Genomic DNA, 6,216 nt, shown 5'->3' with positions numbered 1-6,216 from the left:
TGCAGACTTAAATGTCCCTGTCTGACAGCTTTGAAGAGAGCAGTGGTTCTCCCAGCACGCAGCTGGAGATCTGAGAATGGGCAGACTGCCTCCTCAAGTGGGTCCCTGACCCCTGACTCCTGAGCAGCCTAACTGGGAGGCACCCCCCAGCAGGGGCAGACTGACACCTCACACGGCCGGGTACTCCAACAGACCTGCAGCTGAGGGTCCTGTCTGTTAGAAGGAAAACTAACAAACAGAAAGGACATCCACACCAAAAACCCATCTGTACATCACCATCATCAAAGACCAAAAGTAGATAAAGCCACAAAGATGGGGAAAAAACAGAGCAGAAAAACTGGAAACTCTAAAAAGCAGAGCACCTCTCCTCCTCCAAAGGAACGCAGTTCCTCACCAGCAACAGAACAAAGCTGGATGGAGAATGACTTTGACGAGCTGAGAGAAGAAGGCTTCAGACGATCAAATTACTCCGAGCTATGGGAGGACATTCAAACCAAAGGCAAAGAAGTTGAAAACTTTGAAAAAAATTTAGAAGAATGTATAACTAGAATAACCAATACAGAGAAGTGCTTAAAGGAGCTGATGGAGCTGAAAACCAAGGCTCAAGAACTACGTGAAGAATGCAGAAGCCTCAGGAGCCGATGCGATCAACTGGAAGAAAGGGTATCAGTGATAGAAGATGAAATGAATGAAATGAAGTGAGAAGGGAAGTTTAGAGAAAAAAGAATAAACAAAGCCTCCAAGAAATATGGGACTATGTGAAAAGACCAAATCTACGTCTGATTGGTGTACCTGAAAGTGATGGGGAGAATGGAACCAAGTTGGAAAACACTCTGCAGGATATTATCCAGGAGAACTTCCCCAATCTAGCAAGGCAGGCCAACATTCAGATTCAGGAAATAGAACGCCACAAAGATACTCCTCGAGAAGAGCAACTCCAAGACACATAATTGTCAGATTCACCAAAGTTGAAATGAAGGAAAAAATGTTAAGGGCAGCCAGAGAGAAAGGTCGGGTTACCCTCAAAGGGAAGCCCATCAGACTAACAGCGTATCTCTCAGCAGAAACTCTACAAGCCAGAAGAGAGTGGGGGCCAATATTCAACATTCTTAAAGAAAAGAATTTTCAACCCAGAATTTCATATCCAGCCAAACTAAGCTTCATAAGTGAAGGAGAAATAAAATACTTTACAGACAAACAAATGCTGAGAGATTTTGTCACCACCAGGCCTGCCCTAAAAGAGCTCCTGAAGGAAGTGCTAAACATGGAAAGGAACAATTGGTACCAGCCGCTGCAAAATCACACCAAAATGTAAAGACCATCAAGACTAGGAAGAAACTGCATCAACTAACGAGCAAAATAACCAGCTAACATCATCATGACAGGATCAAATTCACACATAGCAATATTAACTTTAAATGTAAATGGACTAAATTCTCCAATTAAAAGACACAGACTGGCAAACTGGATAAAGAGTCAAGACCCATCAGTGTGCTGTATTCAGGAAACCCATCTCACGTGCAGAGACACACATAGGCTCAAAATAAAAGGATGGAGGAAGATCTACCAAGCCAATGGAAAACAAAAAAAGGCAGGGGTTGCAATCCTAGTCTCTGATAAAACAGACTTTAAACCAACAAAGATCAAAAGAGACAAAGAAGGCCATTACATAATGGTAAAGGGATCAATTCAACAAGAAGAGCTAACTATCCTAAATATATATGCACCCAATACAGGAGCACCCAGATTCATAAAGCAAGTCCTGAGTGACCTACAAAGAGACTTAGACTCACACCCATTAATAATAGGGGACTTTAACACTCCACTGTCAAGATTAGACAGATCAACGAGACAGAAAGTTAACAAGGATACCCAGGAATTGAACTCAGCTCTGCACCAAGCAGACCTAATAGACATCTACAGAACTCTCCACCCCAAATCAACAGAATATACATTTTTTTCAGCACCACACCACCCCTATTCCAAAATTGACCACATACTTGGAAGTAAAGCTCTCCTCAGCAAATGTAAAAGAACAGAAATTATAACAAACTATCTCTCAGACCACAGTGCAATCAAACTAGAACTCAGGATTAAGAATCTCACTCAAAACCACTCAACTACATGGAAACTGAACAACCTGCTCCTGAATGACTACTGGGTACATAACGAAATGAAGGCAGAAATAAAGATGTCCTTTGAAACCAACGAGAACAAAGACACAACATACCAGAATCTCTGGGACACATTCAAAGCAGTGTGTAGAGGGAAATTTATAGCACTAAATGCCCACAAGAGAAAGCAGGAAATATCCAAAATTGACACCCTAACATCACAATTAAAAGAACTAGAAAAGCAAGAGCAAACACATTCAAAAGCTAGCAGAAGGCAAGAAATAACTAAAATCAGAGCAGAACTGAAGGAAACAGAGACACAAAAAACCCTTCAAAAAAGTAATGAATCCAGGAGCTGGTTTTTTGAAAGGATCAACAAAATTGATAAACCGCTAGCAAGATGAGTAAAGAAAAAAAGAGAGAAGAATCAAATAGACGCAATAAAAAATGATGATAAAGGGGATATCACCACCGATCACACAGAAATACAAACTACCATCAGAGAATACTACAAACACCTCTACGCAAATAAACTAGAAAATCTAGAAGAAATGGATAAATTCCTGGACACATACACTCTCCCAAGACTAAACCAGGAAGAAGTTGAATCTCTGAATAGACCAATAACAGGAGCTGAAATTGTGGCAATAATCAATAGCTTACCAACCAAAAAGAGTCCAGGACCAGATGGATTCACAGCCGAATTCTACCAGAGGTACAAGGAGGAACTGGTACCATTCCTTCTGAAACTATTCCAATCAATAGAAAAAGAGGGAATCCTCCCTAACTCATTTTATGAGGCCAGCATCATCCTGATACCAAAGCCAGGCAGAGACACAACCAAAAAAGAGAATTTTAGACCAATATCCTTGATGAACATTGATGCAAAAATCCTCAATAAAATACTGGCAAACCGAATCCAGCAGCACATCAAAAAGCTTATTCACCATGATCAAGTGGGCTTCATCCCTGGGATGCAAGGCTGGTTCAATATATGTAATCAATATATGTGATCAAGGCAAATCAATAAGTGTAATCCAGCATATAAACAGAACCAAACACAAAAACCACATGATTATCTCAATAGATGCAGAAAAGGCCTTTGACAAAATTCAACAACACTTCATGCTAAAAACTCTCAATAAATTAGGTATTGATGGGACGTATTTCAAAATAATAAGAGCTATCTATGACAAACCCACAGCCAGTATCATACTGAATGGGCAAAAACTGGAAGCATTCCCTTTGAAAACTGGCACAAGACAGGGATGCCCTCTCTCACCACTCCTATTCAACATAGTGTTGGAAGTTCTGGCCAGGGCAATTAGGCAGGAGAAGGAAATAAAGGCTATTCAATTAGGAAAAGAGGAAGTCAAATTGTCCCTGTTTGCAGACGACATGATTGTATATCTAGAAAACCCCATTGTCTCAGCCCAAAATCTCCTTAAGCTGATAAGCAACTTCAGCAAAGTCTCAGGATACAAAATCAATGTACAAAAATCACAAGCATTCTTATACACAAACAACAGACAAACAGAGAGCCAAATCATGAGTGAACTCCCATTCACAATTGCTTCAAAGAGAATAAAATACCTAGGAATCCAACTTACAAGGGATGTGAAGGACCTCTTCAAGAAGAACTACAAACCACTGCTCAAGGAAATGAAAGAGGATACAAACAAATGGAAGAACATTCCATGCTCATGGGTAGGAAGAATCAATATCATGAAAATGGCCATACTGCCCAAGGTAATTTACAGATTCAATGCCATCCCAATCAAGCTACCAATGACTTTCTTCACAGAATTGGAAAAAACTACTTTAAAGTTCATATGGAACCAAAAAAGAGCCCTCATCGCCAAGTCAATCCTAAGCCAAAACAACAAAGCTGGAGGCATCACACTACCTGACTTCAAACTATACTACAAGGCTACAGTAACCAAAACAGCATGGTACTGGTACCAAAACAGAGATGTAGACCAATGGAACAGAACAGAGCCCTCAGAAATAACGCTGCATATCTACAACTATCTGATCTTTGACAAACCTGAGAAAAACAAGCAATGGGGAAAGGATTCCCTATTTTATAAATGGTGCTGGGAAAACTGGCTAGCCATATGTAGACAGCTGAAATTGGATCCCTTCCTTACACCTTATACAAAAATCAATTCAAGATGGATTAAAGACTTAAACTTTAGACCTAAAACCATAAAAACCCTAGAAGAAAACCTAGGCATTACCATTCAGGACATAGGCATGGGCAAGGACTTCATGTCTAAAACACTAAAAGCAATGGCAACAAAAGCCAAAATTGACAAATGGGATCTAATTAAACTAAAGAGCTTCTGCACAGCAAAAGAAACCATCATCAGAGTGAACAGGCAACCTACAAAATGGGAGAAAATTTTTGCAACCTACTCATCTGACAAAGGGCTAATATCCAGAATCTACAATGAACTCAAACAAATTTACAAGAAAAAAACAAACAACCCCATCAAAAAGTGGGCAAAGGACATGAACACACACTTCTCAAAAGAAGACATTTATGCAGCCAAAAAACACATGAAAAAATGCTCACCATCACTGGCCATCAGAGAAATGCAAATCAAAACCACAATGAGATACCATCTCACACCACTTAGAATGGCAATCATTAAAAAGTCAGGAAACAACAGGTGCTGGAGAGGATGTGGAGAAATAGGAACACTTTTACACTGTTGGTGGGACTGTAAACTAGTTCAACCATTGTGGAAGTCAGTGTGGCGATTCCTCAGGTATCTAGAACTAGAAATACCATTTGACCCAGCCATCCCATTACTGGGTATAATACCCAAAGGACTGTAAATCATGTTGCTATGAAGACACATGCACACATATGTTTATTGCGGCACTATTCACAATAGCAAAGACTTGGAACCAACCCAAATGTCCAACAATGAGAGACTTGATTAAGAAAATGTGGCACATATACACCATGGAATACTATGCAGCCATAAATAATGATGAGTTCATGTCCTTTGTAAGGACATGGATGAAATTGGAAATCATCATTCTCAGTAAACTATCGCAAGAACAAAAAACCAAACACCGCATATTCTCACTCATAGGTGGGAATTGAACAATGAGAACACATGGACACAGGAAAGGGAACATCACACTCTGGGGACTGTTGTGGGGTGGGGGGAGGGGGGAGGGATAGCATTGGGAGATATACCTAATGCTAGATGAAGAGTTAGTGGGTGCAGCACACCAGCATGTCACATGTATACATATGTAACTAACCTGCACATTGTGCACATGTACCCTAAAACTTAAAGTATAATAATAATAAAAAAGAAGTAAACATCAAGGAGGAAATTGCCATAATGTAGTCATTTTCAAGGTCTCATAGACAATTCTGGGAACTCTCTAAACAATAAATTACAGATGGGACTAGATTGGGGACCATTCTGATTACTGATAAACTGGCAGCAATTTAACACAGACAAATGAAAGTTTACACTGGAATGTAAATGGCTAGATTTTTTGTAAGACACTTTAGGAGAATCCCATAGCTCAGAGAAGAAAGGGTTGGGGAGGTAGGAGGGAGGGTTGGGGAGGGAGGGAGGCAGTGAGAAGAAAATAGCCAGAGAGGGGGAAATAAAGGACTTTAGAATTCCCCAGTTGACCTAGGGGTGAAACAACTGGAATGGAAGACTTATGGAGTAAAATGGAGAGGGGAGGACAGGAAATTTGAAGTCTGAAAGAAAGAGATGAGGGTATGTATTCCCTTGGTTTCTCCTATCTGCTTTTTGGTCTGTTGTCAGTGGCTGCAATTCTCTACATAAAACCACAGCTCTGGTTGAGTGGTAATCCCTCTTGCACCATGACTGTCTCTGAATTTTGAGAGTCATTCTTTCCTTTTCCTCTTTCGGCTTACACATGAAAATGGCTTCCTTTTGTGTAGCTAGGTTAAGATGCTTTATTTTTCTTATTGATTTTGTCAGAGTCCTCTCCATTGTAAAGAATTATTTTATTAAATACTTCTTAAATTAAACAGTTTGAGTGTGCCGACAGATTTCTGCTGGACGCTGACCCAAGCAGTAATTGGTACCAGGAATGA

Source organism: Pan paniscus, chromosome 6 (genome assembly GCF_029289425.2).
Source record: "Pan paniscus chromosome 6, NHGRI_mPanPan1-v2.0_pri, whole genome shotgun sequence".
Taxonomy (NCBI): domain Eukaryota; kingdom Metazoa; phylum Chordata; class Mammalia; order Primates; family Hominidae; genus Pan; species Pan paniscus.
Note: the sequence above shows the minus strand (reverse complement) of the source record.